Here is a 22560-nt window from a genome sequence, read left to right on the forward strand (position 1 = left end):
TGGATCATTTATGTCTTCATTCAATAGCCATTTATTAAGAAACTAAGAAGCAGAAAGCTTGTCCTAAATTCTGAGACTAGAGATAGACACAGTCCTGAGAGATCCTATTCTAGCAACCTGATGGCTTAGAAATCCTGAAAGCCTCTTGTAATACAACTATAAAACTTCTAATGTACTATTAAAAATATTCTCATGAAAGAAAGAATGAGGCTATAAGAAAAGGAAAAAAAAATCTACTCTTGTCAAGAAGTTATAACACTGATAGCAAAAGAGTAAGCACACATTATATCACCTTTCATTCTGGGAATTAATGGAATTCCATAGACTGGCATTTCTAGATACTAGGAAAAGTTTGCTTTTTCAACCATATCAATGTTTTATATATTACAGAAAATAAAATTTAGTCAAAAATAAGAAAATGCAAGCCATAAAAATGAAAATAAATGGAAAGGAATATGTAATTAAACATATAATCATATATAAACTACTAACAAAACTCACAAATAAGCATTTTGGGAAATTTTGAAAAAAAAAATCTAAACTCTATATTCTCAGTAGGATTATTTTCAGAGCAAGATAACTTAAAAATCTTAAATAATCAGCAATTATATTTCTGTTTCCATTGTTTCCGCATCTATTTGCCATGAAATGATGGGACCAGATGTCATGATCTTAGTTTTTTAAACATTGGGTTTTAAGCCAGCTTTTTCACTTTCCTCTTTCATCTTCATCAAGAGGCTCTTTAGTTTCTCTTCACTTTTGAAAGATGGCTTTACTGACTCAATGGACACGGTTTGGGCAAGCTCAGAAAGATGGTGAAGGACAGGGAAGCCTGGTATTATGCACTCCATGGGGTCAAAAAGAGTCAGACACAACTGAGCAACTGAACAACAATGTATTTCTGTTAGTAAAAATCAGATTTTTTTAATATTAAAACTATTTTATGTCATGTAGATAAAAGTTGTCCAGGAAATAACAATATATATTGCAAGATACAGAAAATTAAACAATGTTGTAATGCTACTAAGAATAAAATTTTCAGTATAAGAGATAGTTTTATAAAAAAAGAGACAAAATTAAGGTTCAGAAATAGATTTTAAAAATGGGATACTCTAAACAATTTTGCAGTCAAAAATTTGAAAATGAAATTGAACTGCATAGACTCATGTGGAAAAAGCAACACCTCAAAATATTCACAAAAATAAATACAGAAAAATAGATGGATCTATAAATAATAAAGAAATTAATTTACTATATAATTTCAAACAGTTCTCTAAAAATAAAGGCAAATTGGTATAGATACCTTTATGATAAATTCTATTAAATACTACAGAAGTAGACATCTTATACAATTTCTGTCACAGAACGAAAATGCAAACAGCATCAAGATACTCCACCATTAATTTAGGAGGCTAAGAAGTATATTGAAAATGCTCCTCCACTCACCGATCCAAGGGATATACATGTTAATCCTAATTTCCAGTTACAAACTGGGATTCCATGGTGATGGGAGACAGCAAAGAGGAACTAAAGAGCCTCTTGATGAAAGTGAAAGAGAAGAGTGTAAAAGCTGGCTTAATACTCAACATTCAGAAAACTAAAATCATGGCATCTGGTCCCATCACTTCATGGCAAATAGATGGGGAAAAAAATGGAAACAGTTACAGGCTTTATCTTTTTGGGTTCCAACATCACTGCAGAGAGTGACTGTAGCCATGAAATTAAAAGACGTTTGATCCTTGGAATTTCTTCCAAGCTATGACAAACCTAGACAGCATATTGAAAAGTAGAGACATCACTTTGTCAACAAAGGTACATACAGTCAAAACCATGGTTTTTTCAGTAGTCATGTACAGATGTGAGAGTTGGACCATAAAGAAGGCTGAGCACTGAAGAAATGATTCTTTGAAACATGGTGCTGAAGAAAACTCTTGAGAGTCCCTTGGACAGTAAAGAGATCAAGTCAGTCAATCCTAAAGGAAATCAATCCTGAATACTCATTGGAAGGACTGATGCTGAAGCTGAAGCTCCAATACTTTGGGCACCTGATGCAAAGAGCCAACCCATTGGGAAAGATCCTGATGCTGGGAAAGATTGAGGGGAGGAGGAGAATTGAGAGGATTAGATGGTTGGATGGCATCATCAACTCAATGGACATGAGTTTACTCAAACTCCAGAAGATATTGAAGGACAGGGAAGTCAGACGTCCTGCAGCCCATGGGGTCGCAAATAGTCGAACACGACTGAGCGACTGAATGACAACAACAAGGAGGTACTGACAGCACAAGAACTCTTCCCTTCACCCTTTATATCTCGTCATCCCTCCTGTATAAATAACTGCTATACATAGCCCCTAGCTATGTGCTACTCATTGTCTACCACTGTATTTTTCTCATCAGATCACTGATTGCTCATTTGGTTTCAAAGCACAGTGATAAATATTGTGGGGCAGTCTGTTCAAAAAACTAATCATGATATGTGAAGTCTCTGGTCCCAGTTTGAAACACTTGCTTAAAGGATAAGTTAAGAATCTTTAGAGAAGATACTGAAATGATTGTATGCTCCAGAAAGAGCTAAGAATCATATGACATAAACAATTAGGAACAGACTATATACACTATTTGGAAATTTTTTCACTGATATTATTATTCAGAGAAATGTTCATGTTACTAACCTAAGTCTATCTCATTATATATGAGCATAATGTTGACAAACATCTCGCAGTTGGAATTGTTTGCATTTTGTCTGTGTATGTGCTGTGTTAATGCATGTATATGCATGTGTGATTCCTTTATTATGCTCTTTCATCAGATTCTATCATGGTTTGTAATTATATACTCTGGCTGGCTGGCTTCTTATTCAATTATCAGTCTGCCCAATGAAAGCAGCATTGATTAGACAAGGAATTATTGCTTTGTTCACTATTTTACAACCAACTCTTAGAACAGAGCCTAATGCAAGGGGATTTTTTGAGCATTTTTAAAGTAAATTTCTAAAAATAAAAATGACAGGGTAAAATATAAGCATTTAAATCATTAGTTAGCATAAAATTGCCTTCTAATAGGTTTATGCCAAGTTAAAGTTTAATAACAGAGGATGAATAAACCAACTAGAAAATTACAAAATAATATACATTACCTCTAAACTACTACTTTTTGGTCTACATACTTAATTTTTGAATAGCATTTATGTAATACATAACATTTCTTCCACTAATTTTAAATGTGAATTTTCCTGTAAAGTACTACCATGTCATATTTACATGTTTCTGTCTCCGAACTATATCAAAATATTATTGTTAGCATAAATTTACATAGGACTGTACTATCTAGTAAGGTAGATGACCTGTTGTTCTTTATGTTCAAAATTTCTTGGCTATTCTTGGACTTCTTTTACATGTAAACTTCAAAGTCAAATAATTAATTTCCAAAAGTATCTCTTTGAGAGGACATTGAATTTAGAGTTTCATTTAGAAAGAAATGACATCTTTACAATATTTTCCAATGAAGAAAATGGAAATCGGAGCCAAATGAATTTATTTAAATCTTATTTTGTTTACTTCAATGACATTTTGTATTTTTCTCCTTATAGGATCTAAACTTTCCTAATTATCCTTATTCTTAAATGTTTTTGAGACTTTTGCTTCTGTTACAATCAAGATCTCTTATTTTCTCATTATGGTTTATAAATTGATTATTCACAGCTCTGATATGTAAGACAGCTATTGATATTTTTAGGTTGATCGTGCATTAAATTGCTTCATTCTATAAAAGTTTTAATGGCTTAAGTCAGTTCAGTTCAATTCAGTCACTCAGTTGTGTCCAACTCTTTGTGACCCCACGGACTACAGCATGCCAGGCCTCCCTGACCATCACCAACTTCCAGAGTTTACTCAAACTCATGTCCATTGAGTCGGTGATGTCATCCAATCATCTCATCCTCTATCATCCCTTTCTCCTCTCACCTTCTATCTTTCCCAGCATCAGGGTCTTTTCAAATGAGTCAGTTCTTTGCATCAGGTACTCAAAGTATTGGAGTTTCAGCTTCAATATCAGTCCTTCCAGTGAATATTTAGGGCTGATTTCCTAAATATTGGTTGGACTGGTTGGCTCTCCTTGCAGTCCAAGGGACTCTCGAGTCTTCTCTAACACCACAGTTCAAAAGCATCAATTCTTCAGCGCTCAGCTTTCTTAATATTCCAACTCTCACATCCATACATGACTACTGGAAAAACCACAGCTTTGACTAGATGGAACTTTGTTGGCAAAGTATGTCTCTGAGGGTGGGGAGATTTGGGAGAATGGCATTGAAACATGTATAATATCATGTATGAAATGAGTGGCCAGTTCAGGTTCGATGCACGATACTGGATGCTTGGGGCTGGTGCGCTGGGACGACCCAGAGGGAGGGTATGGGGAGGGAGGAGGGAGGAGGGTTCAGGATGGGGAGCACGGGTATACCTGTGGCAGATTCATTTTGACGTTTGGCAAAACTAATACAATATTGTATAGTTTAAAAATTAAATTAAATTAAAAAAAAGTACGTCTCTGCTTTTTAATATGCTATCTAGGTTGGTCATAACTTTTCTTTCACAGAGCAAGCGTCTTTTAATTACATGGCTGCAATCACCATCTGCAGTGATTTTGGAGCCCAAGAAAATAAAGTCTGTCACTGTTTCCATTGTTTCCCCATCTATTTGCTGCGAACTGATGGGACTGGATGCCATGATCTTAGTTTTCTGAATATTGAGTTTTAACCAACTTTTTCACTCTCTTCTTTCACTTTCATCAAGAGGCTCTTTAGTTCTTCTTCACTTTCTGCCATAAGGGTGGTATCATCTGCATATCTGAGCTTATTGATATTTCTTCTGGAAATCTTGATTACAGCTTGTGCTTCCTCCACCCCAGAGTTTCCCAGGATGTACTCTGCATATGAGTTAAATAAGCAGGGTGACAGTATACAGCCTTGACGTATTCCTTTACCTATTTGGAATCAGTCTGTTGTTCTATGTCCAGTTCTAACTGTTGCTTCCTGACCTGCATACAGATTTCTCAAGTGGCAGGTCCAGTGGTCTGGTATGCTCATCTCTTTCAGAATTTTCCAGTTTATTGTGATCCAAAGAGTCAAATGCATTGGCACAATCAATAAAGCAGAAATAGATGTTTTTCTGGAACCTCTTGCTTTTTTGATAATCCAACAGATGTTGGCAATTTGATTTATGGTTCCTCTGCCTTTTCTAAAACCAGCTTGAACATCTGGAAGCTCACGGTTCACATACTGTTGAAGCCTGGCTTGGAGGATTTTGAGCATTCTCCAATTTTGAGCTAGAGTGCAAGTGTGTGGTAGTTTGAGCATTCTTTGACATTGCCTTTCTTTGGGATTGGAGTGAAAACTGACCTTTTCCACTCCTGTGGCCACTGCTGAGTTTTCCAAATTTGCTAGCATATTGAGTGTAGCACTTTCACAACATCATCTTTTAGGATTTTAAATAGCTTAACTGGAATGCCATCACACCCTCTAGCTTTGTTCATAGTGATGATTCCTATGGCCCACTTGACTTCACATTTCAGGATGTCTGGCTCTAGGTGAGTGATCACACCATCGTAATTATCTGGGTCATGAAGATCTTTTTTGTACAGTTCTTCTGTGTATTCTTGCTACCTCTTCTTAATATCTTCTGTTTCTGTTAGGTCCATATGTATTTCTGCCCTTTATTGAGCCCATCTTTGCATGAAATGTTCCATTGGTATCTCTTTTCTTGAAGATATCTCTAGTCTTTCCCATTCTATTGTTTTCCTCTATTTCTTTGCACTGATCACTGAGAAAGGCTTTCTTATCTCTCCTTGCTATTCTTTGGAACTCTGCATTCAAATAGGTATATCTTTCCTTTTCTCCTTTGCTTTTCACTTCTCTTCTTTTCACAGCTGTTTGTAGGGCCTCCTCAAACAACCATTTTGTCTTTTTGCATTTCTTTATCTTGGGGATGGTCTTGATCCCTGTCTCCTGTATGAACCTCCATCTATAGTTCGTCAGGCACTCTGTCTATCAAATCTAATCCCTTGAATCTATTTCTCACTTCCACTGTATAATCATAAGGGGTTTAATTTAGGTCATATCCGAATGGTCTAGTGGTTTTCTCTACTTTCTTCAACTTAAGTCTGAATTTGGCAATAAGGAGTTCATGATCTGAGCCACAGTCAGCTCCCAGTCTTGTTTTTGCTGACTGTATAGAGCTTCTCCATCTTTGGCTGCAAAGAATATAATCAGCCTGATTTCAGTGTTGACCATATGGTGATGTCCATGTGTAGAGTCTTCTCTTGTGTTGTTGGAAGAGGGTGTTTGCTATGACCAGTGTGTTCTCTTGGCAAAACTCTATTAGCCTTTGCCCTGCTTCATTCCGTATTCCAAGGCCAAATTTGCCTGTTACCCCAGGTGTTTCTTGACTTCCTACTTTTGCATTCCAGTCCCTATAATGAAAAGGACATCTTTTTTGGGTGTTAGTTCTAAAAGCTCTTGTAAGTCGTCATAGGAACCGTTCAACTTCGGCTTCTTCAGCGTTATTGGTTGGGGCATAGGCTTGGATTACTGCGATATTGAATGCTTTGCCTTGGAAATGAACAGAGATCATTCTGTCATTTTATAGATTGCATCCAAGTACTGCATTTTGGACTCTTGTTGACTGTGGTGGCTACTACATTTCTTCTAAGGGATTCTTGCCCACAGTAGTAGATAAAATGGTCATCTGAGTTAAATTCACCTAGTCCAGTCCATTTTAGTTCACTGATTCCTAAAATGTCAACGTTCACTCTTGCCATCTCCTGTTTGACCACTTCCAATTTGCCTTGATTCATGGACCTAACATTCCAGGTTCCTATGCAATATTGCTCTTTACAGCATCGGACTTTACTTCCATCACCTGTTACATCCACACCTGGGTGCTGTTTTTGCTTTGGCTTCGTCTCTTCATTCTTTCTGGAGTTATTTCTCCACTGATCTCCAGTAGCATATTGGGCACCTACCAACCTGGGGAGTTCATTTTTCAGTGTCCTATCTTTTTGAATGGCTTAAGTAGATGAATCCATAATTCAATTTAGATCTAAGTAGTTCATAATTTTTATGCTATTGTTAATGGTATTTTTCTTTTATTCTTATTAATTTCTTCCTTATACTGTGATGGTTTGTTGTTATTTTCCTTTCCCTTCTCTGTTTGAATGTTTTGAATATTTCTGTGAACTGGATGAATGCATTTTAGTGCATTCTTCTGAGTACTGCGTTTATCACAGCTTGAATTCTTTAAATGAATTCTACTTGTTAAGAAACCTTAATAAAAACATTTAACAAAGCATTAGGCTGATAATTTAAATGACAACATAAACAAATCTGTTCATTTTCTGAATGCTCAGTTCAGTAGTTATTTCCAATAATCTGCATTTCTACTGTGCATCAGGTATAGACATTGATATAAAAAAAAAATAAGGGCTATTATAATAATAGGTCATTATTCGTAGGGATCTCGTATTACTAGTTATCCTAGACCTTACATTTGACCCCATACTTCAATGTTTCAGGCTTATGTCTCAGATTTGACACCAAACTAACTTTCCCCACATTTCCTACGCAGACTTGTAGCTTCTATTTGAGCAGCATATAGCCTCGGTGGAGTCCTTGAACTGAGGCTTCTTCTTCAGCTTCCTGCCCATGATATCTTGACATTAGATCCTCAACCAGGTTCTAAAATTTCCTACACTACTCCTGTCTTCACTCTAATTGTACTTAGCTATAGCTTTGCAATTTAAGCACAGAAAACATGAGTGTTTAAAATGCAAAAACATGCAAAACACTGATTTCAAAGTTATCACAATGTTTAACTAAAGAGAGAAACCTCAAGGTCTGCCAGAGGTTGTTTCCATACATACTGTCTCATGCTCAAAGTTACAGAACTTGCACAGCTAAACTGAGCTCATTAAATTTTTCATTCACATCATAACTCCTTCCTGTATAACAGAGAGGCATGCAGTCCTGAAGTTCTACTGTATTTTGATTCTCTTTAATCTCTCTCTCAGGTTTGTACTATAAAAATATAATTTCTACTCTACAATCTAATTTATTTCTACTTACTGTACATTCTACTTGTCTACTACATTACTTTGTACTTACTTACTCTTCAGTTTTAAAAAATTATTAAAATATTTCTTTAGTGGTAAACATTATTTGAAAACATATTTGTGATGTCTGCATAATATTCCATTATATTATTACATACTTATTGAAGAATTGCTGCAATGTTTAGAATAGCTTTTAAAATTTCCACATAGGTTAATTTTTCTATGGATCCCTGATTAATACTCTGAATATGATACCTAAGGTGAAGATTATAGACAAAACAAATATGAATATTTGTTTTGAATATGAATATTTTAGGACAATTCACATTATTATATACTATTATTAAAAGTTTACACTATTTATAGCTACAACAATTAAATACATTGTCTCCTCTGTTATACTTTTTAAATCATTGACCTCTTTTTCTTTCATTTAATGATTTAAAATAGTATTTCATTTAAATTTGCTTTAAATAAATAAACTGTAATGACTAATAATTTTGTTTTATTTGTGCTTACTATCAACTTGTATTTCACCTTTTAGAAATTTTTCTCTACATACTTTTTTTTTAGTTTTAGTGCTTTCCTTATTGGTTAATGTTTCACAGAGAAAACACATCAACTCATATGTGATACAAATATTATTAATGTATGAAAGTTTTAAATTTAATGTAATCAAATAAATCAGCCTTTGCTCTTATTATTTATATCTTTAAAAGTTCATGCTCTGCAAGATTAATTAGCTATATATACAGTATATAATTTATAGCTTATCATTTCACTTTCCTTAAACACTTTATACATCTAAAATTTATTTTTGGTGAGTTATTAAGTTTGACAGGTCGTATAGAATTTTCCCCCAAATTCAATTATTTTAATATAATTTATTGAATAATTTTCACAATAGCCTTAAGTTTGTGATTTCATAAATAATTTAATGAATCAAAATAGGTCACCAACAAAAAGTTTTTAGTGTAGATTCAGTCATTTTCCCAAACATATACCCAAAAAATGGATAATCAAATATTTTTATAGATTCTCACCAATACATTTACTATTGTTTCCTGAAGTTCAGTATTCCACAAAATGAGAAATCAGATCAGATCAGTCACTCAGTTGTGTCTGACTCTTTGCGACCCCATGAATCACAGCATGCCAGGCCTCCCTGTCCATCACCAACTCCTGGAGTTCACTCAGACTCATGTCCATAGAGTCAGTGATGCCATCCAGCCATCTCATCCTCTGTTGTCCCCTTCTCCTCTTGCCCCCAATCCCTCCCAGCATCAGAGTCTTTTCCAATGAGTCAACTCTTCGCATGAGGTGCCCAAAGTACTGGAGTTTCAGCTTTAGCATCATTCCTTCTAAAGAAATCCCAGGGCTGATCTCCTTTAGGACGGACTGGTTGGATCTCCTTGCAGTCCAAGGGACTCTCAAGAGTCTTGTCCAACACCACAGTTCAAAAGCATCAATTCTTTGGTGCTCAGCCTTCTTCACAGTCCAACTCTCACATCCATACATGACCACAGGAAAAACCATAGCCTTGACTAGACGGACCTTTGTTGGCAAAGTAATGTCTCTGCTTTTGAATATGCTATCTAGGTTGGTCATAACTTTCCTTCCAAGGAGTAAGCGTCTTTCAACTTCATGGTTGCACTCACCGTCTGCAGTGATTTTGGAGCCCAGGAAAACCAAGTCTGACACTGTTTCCACTGTTTCCCCATCTATTTCCCATGAAGTGATGGGACCGGATGCCATGATCTTCATTTTCTGAATGTTGAGCTTTAAGCCAACTTTTTCACTCTCCACTTTCACTTTCATCAAGAGGGTTTTTAGTTCCTCTTCACTTTCTGCCATAAGGGTGGTGTCATCTGCATATCTGAGGTGATTGATATTTCTCCCGGCAATCTTGATGAGAAATACATACTACCAAATGTCTTTTATCCTGCATTTAGCATTCAAAATAAGAGAAATTTATTGCATGTGTCTTCTGCTTTCTAATTCTCTAAAAATACCTCCAGAAATGAGAATTTAAATGAGTAGTGGTTGAAGTCTCAGGTCTCTTTTCCCAACTTAAGAATCTTGTACTTAGTATATTTTGAATACCCATGCCAAAAATAGAATCATTCTAGTCATGATAGGATAATAAATTCAGCTTGTCTATTACTTGAATCATATCATGGAGATAAATAGCTGCAGATTTTTGTCTCTAAGTATCAGAGACTGGCAGCAATGAGCCAATCGTATTTCTCGTGTGAACTCCCCCAAACCCTTCCCCATGCCACCTTCAGTACAGCAGCACACTATCTTAGAAAGTCAAAATACTGATTCAACCTGAAGGAGGTGATTAAACCTCCAGTTAAGCCTCACGCGCACCAGTAGACAATAAAATAAAATCCCATTCACTGATCTGAATAATTGGAGTTGTTTTAAAGTAAATATTTTAAGCAAAATTTCCCAAATGTGGAATACCAAGGTACATGCTTATACAATGGAAGTGACAAATATATGCAAGGAATTAGATCTGATAGAGTGCCTGAAGAACTGTGGACAGAGGTTCATGATATTGTACAAGAGGCAGTGATCAAGACTATCCCCAAGAAAAAGAAATGCAAAAAGGCAAAATAGCTGTCTGAGGAGGCCTTACAAATAGTTGAAAAAGAAGAGAAGCTACAAGCAAAGGAGAAAAGGAAAGATATACCTACTTGAATGCAAAGTTCCAAAGAATAGCGAGGAGAGATAAGAAAGCTTTCCTCAGTGATCAGTGCAAAGAAATAGAGGAAAACAATAGGGAAAGACTAGAGATCTCTTCAAGAAAATTAAAGATACCAAGGGAATGTTTCATGCAAAAATGGGTACAATAAAACACTTAAATGGTATGGATCTAGCAGAAGATATTAAGAAGAGGTGGCAAGACTACACAGAAGAAGTATACAAAAAAGATCTTCATGACCCAGATAACCACGATGGTGTGATCACTCATCTAGAGCCAGACATCCTGGAATGCGAAGTCAAGTGGGCCTTAGGATGCATCGTGTGAACGAAGCTAATGGAGATGATGAAATTCCAGGTCAGCTATTTCAAATCCTAAAAGATGATGCTGTAAAAGTTCTGCACTCAATACGCCAGCAAATTTGGAAAACTCAGCAGTGGCCACAGGACTGGAAAATGTCAGTTTTCATTCCAATCCCTAAGAACAGCAATGCCAAAGAATGTTTAGACTACTGCACAATTGCACTCATCTCACACGCTAGTAAAGAAATGCTCAAAATTCTCCAAGCCAGGCTTCAACAGTATGTGAATCCAGAACTTCCAGATGTTCAAGCTGGATTTAGAGAAGGCAGAGGAACCAGAGATCAAATTGCCAACATCCACTGGATCATGAAAAAAGCAAGAGAATTCCAGAAAAACATCTATTTCTGCTTTATTGACTATGCCAAAGCCTTTGACTGTGTGGATCACAACAAACTGTGGAAAATTCTGAAAGAGATAGGCATTGAGAAAACTGTATGCAGGTCAAGAAGCAACAGTTAGAATTGGACATGGAACAACAGACTGGTTCCAAATAGGAAAAGGAGTTTGTCAAGGCTGTATATTGTCACCCTGCTTATTTAACTTATATGCAGAGTACATCATGAGAAACGCTGGCTGGAGGAAGCATAAGCTGGAATCAAGATTGGAGGAGAAATACCAATAACCTCAGATATGCAGATGACACCAAGCTTATGGCAGAAAGTGAAGAAGAACTAAAGAGCCTCTTGATGAAAGTGAAAGAGGAGAATGAAAAATTTGGCTTAAAACTCAACATTCAGAAAACTAAGATCATGGCATCCGGTTCCATCACTTCATGGCAAATTGGTAGGGAAACAATGGAAACACTGAGAGGTTTTATTTTGGGGGGCTCCAAAACCACTGCAGATGATGACTGCAGCCATGAAATTAAAAAACACTTGCTCTTTGGAAGAAAAGCTATGACCAGCCTAGACAGATTATTAAAAAGCAGAGACATTACCAACAAAGGTGCGACTAGTCAAAGCCTATGGTTTTTTCAGAAGTCGTGAAATGGATGTGAGAGTTGGAATATAAAGAAAGCTGAGCACCACAGAATTGATGCTTTTGAACTGTGGAGTTGGAGCAGACTCTTGAGAGTCTTTTGGACTGCAAGGAGATCTCCTAAAGGAAATCAGTCCTGAATATTCCTTGGAAGGACTGATGCTGTAGGTGAGACTCCAATACTTTGGCCATCTGATGCAAAGAACTAACTCATTTGAAAAGACCCTGATGCTGGGAAAGATTGAAGGCAGTAGGTGAAGGAGACGACAGAGGATGAGATGGTTGGATGGCATCACCAACTCGATGGACGTGAGTTTGAGTAATTTCTGGGAGTTGGTGATGGACAGGGAAGCCTGGGGTGCTGCAGTCCATGGGGTTGCAAAGAGTTGAACACGACTGAGTGACTGAACTGAACTGAAGGTACATGCAGTGAATTGTAAAAGATCATGTGAACATGAACAACAGGAAAAACTAATCTACTCTTTTTGACTTAAATTCTTTGCTTTTCCTCTAATCTAAGTTTTCTTAAGAGGAAATATTTGGATGCATTCAATGTAAGAAATCTGAATGAATACGGGTTATTTAAACATGTCCTTTGCCTTCTAAATGATTATTTTATAGGCTATAGACAAATTGTCCTTAAATCCAATTGCATTCTAGCATTGGGTTTGCAGGTCTATCTTGTACTCCCATAACATGTTAAGGCATACATACATGTATGCCTCTGAGTATCAAAATCATTTACATAAAGGATCTTACAAACTGAGTTTACATTATGTGACTCTAACGGAAAATCTAAACTCATTAGAATGTTAGTTGCATAGTCTGATATTGGCATCCTGGAGATATCTGAATACTGGAGGGAAGTTTGATCTTTTTTAGCAGTTCATATTCAACTCTTTTTCCTGCCATCATTGTCAAAGTCTTATGATATCTGAAGGCTCAAAGCCATGTTTTTTTTGTAGACTGATTAGTAGTTTAATTGATTGCCATGTTTCATGGGTTGACATCATACCAAAGAGCAACAGAAGCACACTAGATCTCTATAATTGCAGGGATGCTCAAGGGAGAAAATGATGGCCATTGGCTAGTCCCCATCCTGTGCATGCTAGATGTGTGCTACATATGCACACTCGGTCAGTAAACCATGTCTGACTCTTTGCAACCTCATGGACTGTAGCCTGCCAGGCTCTTCTGTCCATGAGATGTTCCAGGCAAGAATGGATTGCCATTTCCTTCTCCAAGTCCTGATCCTGGCACATATTAAAATCAGGAGAAGGAAGAGTGATGAAGTTGGCCAGAATCAAGTCTCTACATATGAAATGAGGTTATATTTCTGAACTGTCATCCTTACACTCTATCTCCTCACTGCTTTTATATTGAACTGTAAACCTGGTAACTTGGCCTCAACTCTGCTGCTGCTGCTGCTACTGCTAAGTCACTTCAGTCATGTCCGACTCTGTGCGACCCCATGGACGGCAGCCCACCAGGCTCCCCTGTCCCTGAGATTCTCCAGGCAAGAACACTGGAGTGGGTTGCCATTTCCTTCTCCAATGCATGAAAGTGAAAAGTGAAAGTGAAGTCGCTCAGTCGTGTCCGACTCTTAGCGACCCCATGGACTGCAGCCTACCAGGCTCCTCCGTCCATGGGATTTGCCAGGCAAGAGTACTGGAGTGGGGTGCCATTGCCTTCTCCAGGCCTCAACTCTAGATTATGCTTTTTGCTGCTAGTAGGGTTCAACTGTATCTGGACTGACCCTACATCCTGATAAACTGAACCCCTTACCCTACAAACAATATATTATCTCCATAATAATCAATAAAGTTAATCAGAATGCTATTTGCCTCCAAAAGAATCTCTTTGAAAAATAAAATAACACAAAGTGAATTGATCAATACTTTAAGTTAGGATGAACTTCCAGAAAGCTAAACATTGCCTTTGGTCTTCTCTTTTTGTTTATCTTAAGGAATATAAATCATATTAATTAAGTTTGCTCTTCTAAATTGGATGGCATTATAAACTAGGGAGAAATGACTGAAAGAGGGAAATTGGAAATGACTGAGGAGCAGTAGTAAAACACACAGGATCCATCTCAGAGGAGGAAAATCAACCTCCTAGAAGAAATCTTTTCTGTTTATTTGGTAACACTTCAAAAAGAAGTAATGCAAGTAGAAAACACACAGAAGCTGTTACCAATTAGGCTGCAATTTACAGAGACAGACTACAAACATGTGAAACTAAGACCTGGAAGGGAAAGGCTAAACTGACTTCAGGAATGTCCATACTACTGTGGTTGATCCTTTGCTTTCCAAATCTTTAATACCTAGAAAATATGGACGCTTATATGTGAACAATTCAAGTAACTGTCCTAGATAGTCATTTTCTTTGCTCAGGGTCACTAATCTGGGCCGCAGGAAACAGTCTGTCCCTTGAAGATTTATATCTATGTGATTTTGGATAAAATACTCATTCTCTGAGCTGCAAATAACTTTTCTAAATAAGGATGATAACCATTTGTACTTTGTAGGATGATTTAAGAATCAGATAAGATAATGCATGTCAAAAGCCTGAAAAGGTCTTGTTCAGTGCATGCTAACACTTTTTTAAGTAATTTTTTAAATGTTAAGGTAGACATGTAAGCACAAAAGATTGAAACCTGTCAACCCAGGTCTAAAAGTCTAAATTTAGCAACTAGAAAGGAGTAATGAGGCTGTGTCATAGGCAGGGAGGACTAGAGAAATAAATCAGAATATCTGCCCTCTAAAATTTCACTGTCTAGAGAAAATGTAACTGAGTGTGAGGGAATGTGTTGATTTCAGCGACAAAGCAAACATCATTGCTGTGAAATTCCAAGGGGAAACTCACTAAATCTGTATCGGGAAGTTTAAAAAGACACAGAGAGGAAATTATATTTGAGTTGATGCTTTAAAGATAAGTGAGAGTTTTGCAAGTGGAGAATGGTAGAGGAGCAGCCTAAAGAGGGAGAACAATGTTTCTGAGATCAGAAAGTTTTTTTTAAAGCATGAGATGAGTATTTTGATATATTTGAAGTCTACCAAAGAGCAGAAGAGAATAACAGTGTTAAGATTCAGTTTGGAAAAAGATGAATCCAGTTTGCAAATAACATTAAATGGCATGTTGAGAGATTAGACACGATGTTGAAGGTTATTCATCTGGAGAGAGATAAGTCTTTAGAATACAACCTTGAAATAGGACAGCAGGAAATCTGCAAGACACAGGTGAGATTTTCTACTCAAGAAAATCCCCAAAGGAAGAAAATCTCCAAAAGAGGTATCAAATGTTCAATACAGGAGCATACATGGTTCACAGAGCTCTGAGGAAAGAGAGCCCAGGATTGAAGGCAGGAGAAGGGGACGACAGAGGATCAGATGGTTGGAGGGCATCACTGACCCAATGGAGATGAGTTTGAACAAGCTCTGGGAGTTGGTGATGGACAGGGAAACCTGACGTGCTGCAGTCCATGGGATCGCAAAGAGTCAGACTTGACTGAGCGACTGAACTGAACTGAGGAAAGAGAAGGTGGAGTACAACTTATAGATCCTAGAGCTTATTATGCTGGATGGACACCTGAGGCACAGTCTAAATAAGAATTTTTCTCATGTACCAAAATACTGACTCCTTGGTCCATTGGCCAAGAAGGGTTTGTATGGAATTTTCCTAAGGATTCACAAAGCCAGGTTCATTATAGACTAGGAAAGACAAGAGGTTTATCTGAAGTACCCTTAAGGGGTAAAAGAAGCTGCTGAGAAGTGACTTTGAAAAGAAACACCAGAGCCAGTGAGAAGTACTGCCTTCATTACCCACAGAAAGAATTCTCTTTCTTGAAAAAAAAAACCTGGGAGGGGTTAAGGGGTAAAGGAGAGGCACATATATCAAAAACCAAGTTTGGAAAATAATATGCTCAGGAAAAGAAGGCAAGGAAACAAAACTGGGCTTTGCAGACCTAATACCAGAGATTGAATTCCAATCTATCATTCAGTAACTATATAATCCTGAATATACTATTTAAATAGCCTTAGCTTCACCTTCTTCATCTGTAATGTGGGGATTGTGGTACCTATGTCACAAGGCTGCTGTGAAGATGAAGCAAGATAGACTACATCAAGCATATAGCACAATAATAGATACACCATAGCCAGTCCACACACATTAATTCTGTTCATTCATTCTCAGCTCTACCCGCAACCAGCTCTAAGACCAGAGGTATGTACCTTGCTTGATAAGTTTATCCCAGCTCTCTGCAGTATTCGAAAGTGCAGAAGGGACTGAGGCATCCAATCCTTGAACACAAAGGAGACCAGCAAAACTTGTCCTGGCTCCCTCAATTGCCCTTTGAGAGGCCTTTTTTCGCATCACTGTTCTGTGTCTTGAGGAGAGAAATATGTGGTTGTGGTTGCTTTCAGTGGAAGTGTTTTTCTAATAAGCATAGGGCTCATTTTAATATGGCTTCAAAAGACCAACAATATAGTATAGACTTGAAAATAACTCAGAGGAACCAGAGATCAAATTGCCAACATCTGCTGGATCATCAAAAAAGCAAGAGAGTTTCATAAAAACATCTATTTCTGCTTTATTGACTATGCCAAAGCTTTTGACTGTGTGGATCACAACAAACTGTGGAAAATTCTCAAAGAGTTAGGCATACCAAACCACCTGACCTGCCTCTTTTAAATCCGTATGCAGGTCAGGAAGCAACATAGAACTGGACATGGAACAACAGACTGGTTCCAAATTGGGAAAGGAGTATGTCAAGGCTGCATATTGTCACCCTGCTTATTTAACTTATATGCAGAGTACATCATGAGAAACACTGAGCTGGAAGAAGCACAAGCTGGAATCAAGATTGCAGGGAGAAATATCAATAACCTCAGATATGCAGATGACACCACCCTTATGGCAGAAAGTGAAGAACTAAAGAGTCTCTTGATGAAAGTGAAAGAGGAGAGTGAAAAAGTTGGCTTAAAGCTCAACATTCAGAAAACTAAGATCATGGCATCCGGTTCCATCACTTCATGGGAAATAGATGGGGAAACAGTGGAAACAGTGTCAGACTTTATTTTGAGGGGCTCCAAAATCACTGCAGATGGTGATTTCAGCCATGATATTAAAAGATGCTTACTCCTTGGAAGGAAAGTTATGACCAACCTAGACAGCATATTAAAAAGCAGAGACATTACTTTGTCAACAAAGGTCTGTCTAGTCAAGGCTATGGCTTTTCCAGTGGTCATGTATGGATGTGAGAGTTGGACTATAAAGAAAGCTGAGCGCCGAAGAATTGATGCTTTTGAACTGTGGTGTTGGAGAAGACTCTTGAGAGTCCCCTGAACTGCAAGGACATCCAACCAGCCCATCCTGAAGGAGATCAGTCCTGGGTGTTCATTGGAAGGACTGACGTTGAAGCTAAACCACCAATACTTTGGCCACCTGATGCGAAGAGATAGCCATTTGAAAAGACCCCGATGCTGGGAAAGATTGAGGGCAGGAGGAGAAGGGGACGACAGAGGATGAGATGGTTGGATGGCATCACTGACTCAATGGACATGGGTTTGGGTGGACTCTGGGAGTTAGTCATGGACAGGGAGGCCTGGGGTGCTGCAGTTCATGGGGTCGCCAAGAGTCAGACATGACTGAGCAACTGAACTGAACCGAAAATAACTCTGGTTGTTTTATTAAAACAACATTGGTAATCTATGACTGTAGCTATGCCTGATAATTTTTGACTGTCAATTTCTCAACAGGAAGTTCAAGCAAATGTATGAATTAATTTTAGTCAACAAGTATTGGTAATTTGTATCATCACTCAAAAGCCACTAGAAAAATAAAATTCACTGCTATTATTTACTGAGTCCCAGATTACATTATCAATAGGAGATGACTAATTCTCTACCTCTAATTCACCCCACTGCACCCTGATTTCTCATCAGCTTATTAGCACAGAACTCTATCACCTAAACTTGCAGTTTATCTATAAATAATATTCTCTAAAGCACAGGCTTGCAACTTTATGAAGAATCATAAATTATTAAAATTAAACTACAGTCATGTCTTGATTTACTCATTGAATACAATAATAAAGTTTTCTCATCATTGTTAAGGGGACTGAAAATGATGAAATGAAAGTTGCTGATAAGAGTCCAGTGAGTTGGCCTCTTTGTGCATTTCTGTAGAGCCTGAAGCAAGTCAGTTTCACTCTCTGGCATCTCAGTTTACTCATCTTCAAAACCAGGATGATGGTTGCCCTGGTAACCCTCAGGATTCTTGATACTTTTTAAACGTTATTGAAAATTATAATGCACAATGTAAAAAAGTCTTCTGGAATTATTGGTATTCGAAATGGTGCAATTTACATTGAATTTTAAACTGTCAGTTTATCAAAGACTTGTTTTCAGCACTGGGTTTGCTAATGCCTGACTCCCTCTAAAAATAACCAGCAATTTCAGTAAATTGTAAAAGGGGAACATTTGCATGGCTTCCTGTCAGTAAAGACCATTTACGTGCTTGAAAGAAATGCCATTTTGATATGACAAATATAAACCCTAAAATTCTTTATAACTAACCTTGCTAGGCAAAGAGAAAATTTCCTTAGAAACTTATCATGTCAACAAGATCTGGCAAAAAAAAAAAAAAAAAAAGACCTTTATTACAACAAGTGAAGATGAAGTGAGCTCATAAGACTCACAGCAATTTTTAAACTTCCTTTCAAAAGCAAGTTATTACCACCTTCTAATATAGCAGATGCTATCTATATGGTGATGACTCCCCAAACTGTGTCTCCAACCCAGGTTACTCTGCTGAGATCAAGCTTCATTCATTCAAGAGCTGATTGGACATTCTATGTTTATCATATCCATGACTAAACTTATCAGCTTGCACATCAAACCTAGTCCTTCTCCTTTCTTCAGATGACTATGACTGGTTTGCACAAGCCAAAACCTATCCAACCAATTGAGCCAAGGCTATAGTCCTGCTATCTAGGGTTCTGACTGCCATTTAAACACAAATTGTCTATCTTCTTATCACTTACATGAAGCTTCTAAAATATGACATGAATAAACTTATCTACAAAACAAACAGACTCACACATGGAGAACTGACCTGTGGTTGCAAGGGGTGGGGGGAAGGAGGGAGGGATGGATTGGCAGTTTGGGACTAGCAGATGCAAACTATTATATACAGAATGGATAAACAACAACGCCCTACTGTGTAGCACAGGGAGCTAAGTTCAATATCCTGTGATGAACCATAATGGAAAAAAAACACACCCATCTTCCATATTTCTTGTATACCTAGCTCTGAGTCTAGTTACAGCTATACCTAAAGCTACCTTAGTCCACCATTCCACATTCCAGTAAGTAGTTTGTAGAGAAAGTATACAGGGAAATGGGAATGAAGCCAGTAATATTTTTGCTTTATCTTGGTATTTAATATTTCTTTTCATTTTGATCATTTCTGGAGACTTTTGTTTCTTTTTCTACATCCAGGTTCCTGTGTATTATCACGTTCTTCTGCTTGAAGAATTTCTGTTAATATTTTTTCTACTGTAGGTCTGTTAATGCAGAATTATATCTTTTTTTGAAAGTCTTTGTTTCTGCTTCACTGCTGAAATTTATTTTCAGGGGATGTAAAATTGCATGTCAATCTTTTTCTTCTCTCAGTGCTCTGAAGCTATCCACTGTCTTCTGACTCGCATAGTTTCTGATGAGGTTATATTTTTATCTTTGTTCTTCTTGTTCTGCTTAACTATTTAGTATGGAGTTTATATCTTCTAAGTCTGAACTGCAAGGTATGTTTCTGTGTCTCCTGCCATGCCATCAATATTTCCTGATTGCCTGTTAGAGATCCATGGAGAAGAACCCATGATCAGTTGCAAACTGCTTTTGTGTCTGAGGTCTCAGAAGCCTCACACTATCCCACACTCAAACTTTAACAATTCATTAAAATGTCTTAGCTGAACATTTTTCCCACTTAAATGGGGGATCTGGTTTCCTCTCTTAATTTGCACTGGTTAGTCGTTTCTTGTGCTCCATCTCTCTTTGGATATGCCTGTCTTTCCTTAGATTTCAGCTTAGTTGCTTGCTCTGCACCCTCACCTTTTTGAATTGATAACAACTATGATCTTTTATGGACTTCCCTGATGGCTTAGACAGTAAAGCGTCTGCCTACAATGCAGGAGACCAGGGTTCAATCCCTGGGTAGGGAAGATATCCTGGAGAAGGAAATAGCAACCCACTTCAGTATTCTTGCCTGGGAAATCCCATGGACAGAGAAGCCTCTTAGGCTACAGTCCACGGGGTCGCAAAGAGTCGGAATGATCTTTTATATGACCTGGCTATTTCTTATTGTTATGGTGGGGTCAATAATCTTTCTAACATTTCATATCCTAGTTGGAAGTCAGAAGTTCACTAATTTCTTAACACAATGAAAACAATGTATATTTGTATATGTACTAGTCAAACCAATCTAGAGAAATCAACGAGAACTTTAGTTGTAACAAATTGTTTCTTAAACAGAAATAGCAATGTGTTTATGGCAATTTAAAAAATGCATGGAAGAATCAAAAATCCGTTTTGCTATTGAAAAGCTTATAACCTACTGGGAGAAATTAGAATGATAAGGAGAAAGTACAAAAGTGAGTATCGAATTCCTTCTGCTATCCCCTCTATCACCTTTAAACAATGATAATAAAGTAAGTTGTCTGCTATAAAAGACTGTGGCTTGGATCCTGACCTCATGGAAACTCAGCCAGCCATCTCTGAGAGGCATGAAGGAGTTCCTAAAGAACATGGCTTTAAAGAACAAGCTGCCCTGATGGCTCAGCGGGTAAAGAATCTGCCTGCGATGCAGGCGACATAGGAGACATAGGGTTCGATTCCTGGTTTGGGAAGATACCTTGGAGAAGGAAATGGCAACCCGCTCCAGTATTCTTGCCTGGAAAACCCCATGGACAGAGGAGCCTGGCAGGCTATAGTCCAAAGGGTTGCAAAGAGTCAGACATGACTAAGTACTCAGGCATGGCAAAAAACATGGTGCTCGTGGTAAAGAATCCACCTGCCAGTACAGGAGATGCCTGAGACAAGGGTTCAGTCCATGGGTCAGGAAGATCCCCTGGAGGAGGGCATGGCAACCAATTCTAGTATCCTTGCCTAGAGAATCCCATGGACCACAGGAGCCTGGTGGGCTACAGTCCATAGGGTGGCAGAGAATCAGACATGACTGAGGTGACTGAACATACACGCAAGGAACACAGAACCAGCTGACTACAGGTGTCCTGTCTTAATAAATCACTCTAAAAACTGACCATACGAAATGTTGCAAAGCAAATTAAGAAATTTATAATTAAATCTGGCTCCAAAAAGATTTTGAAAAATGATACTGCTTGATTCTCTTTGGTCTTCTTTGATGGCATTTAAGCCTATTTTCAGCAATTAATTGCTACTTTTCTTTGACCATGCAAAGGTGAGGAAAATGTATTAAAAATGAGGTGTGAGTAGATAGAAATGAGTAAATTGTGTGAGATTGAAAGAGTCCAAGGGTAGTTCACATTCAAGTACATATGGAAATAAAGAGTTTTTAAATTCTCTGCAAAACCAATCTCAATCTCAAGTTATAAAAAATGATATAAGGACAAACTTGGCTTTTGAAGTAGAAAACAGAGGCAAATAGAATCAACCACATGTTCAGATAAACTGCTGAGACCCCACAGCAGTTTTATTTAATGCCATCCTATCATCCATTTTAGTACAATTTAAGACTGAGAGCACAAGCAGATTGACAAATATATTTGCTCAAGACCTTCTCCATTATAATTCCATTAATATTTCTGGGCCCAGAGCCAGACAGAAACATCTGGTAGGGGCTTTGTGTTTGCAGAGATTAACTTGCAGATGTTCAAAATTATTTTTAAGAAAAATTTATTATAACCAAAATGAAAAAACTGGCAAAACTGAGATAAAAAATGATATGATGAGGATGTATCTTGGAAAATGTTTTTATATATTTTAGCATAATAAATACTCTTGCCTGGAAAATCCCGTGGACAGAGGAGCCTGGTAGGCTGCAGTCCATGGGGTCGCTAAGAGTCGGACACGACTGAGCGACTTCACTTTCACTTTTCAGTTTCATGCATTAGAGAAGGAAATGGCAACACACTCCAGTGTTCTTGCCTGGAGAATCCCAGGGACGAGGGACCCTGGTGGGCTGCGGTCTATGGGGTCGCACAGAGTCGGACACGACTGAAGCGACTTAGCAGCAGCATAATAAAATCAGTATGTTCACAAGGTTAAAATGTCTATACTGAAGGGTTAAAGAGCATTTTAAATATTTCACCTCCTTCCTTACACTCACAGTTTCACTCTTCATTTAAATTCTCTTTTAACTGTTGGTT

Source organism: Bos mutus, chromosome 11 (genome assembly GCF_027580195.1).
Source record: "Bos mutus isolate GX-2022 chromosome 11, NWIPB_WYAK_1.1, whole genome shotgun sequence".
Classification (NCBI taxonomy): domain Eukaryota; kingdom Metazoa; phylum Chordata; class Mammalia; order Artiodactyla; family Bovidae; genus Bos; species Bos mutus.